Below are 357 nucleotides of genomic sequence, written 5' to 3' on the forward strand. Positions count from 1 at the left end.
TCCCCAGCGGGGCAGACGCCGGGCTCTCCCTGCCGTCTGTCCCAGTTGAGCCTCGGAGACGCAGAGGCCAGAAATAGTTTTTATTAAAACTGCTCGTTATGAAAACACCTTGCGGTACGCGAAGTTAAGACGACCTTCGAGCTACACAAACGGGCCTCCTGTGGCCCGAAACGATTCCCCGTAGAGTCTGCGTTCCAGCCGCGCCTGCGACGCGGTGCCCGCCCGAAACCCGCCTCCTGTGACGGCCTCGTTACAGCGTTTGCTGTGCACGTCGTCGCCAGCTCCGGGGGCCGCGTCCTCGCGAAGGGTGGCTCCCCGCTCCAGCTCGCTCACCTCAGCACCCTCGCGGCCCCCAGG

This window comes from Pteropus vampyrus, unplaced genomic scaffold, assembly GCF_000151845.1.
Source record: "Pteropus vampyrus isolate Shadow unplaced genomic scaffold, Pvam_2.0 Scaffold1119, whole genome shotgun sequence".
NCBI classification, from domain to species: Eukaryota; Metazoa; Chordata; class Mammalia; order Chiroptera; family Pteropodidae; genus Pteropus; species Pteropus vampyrus.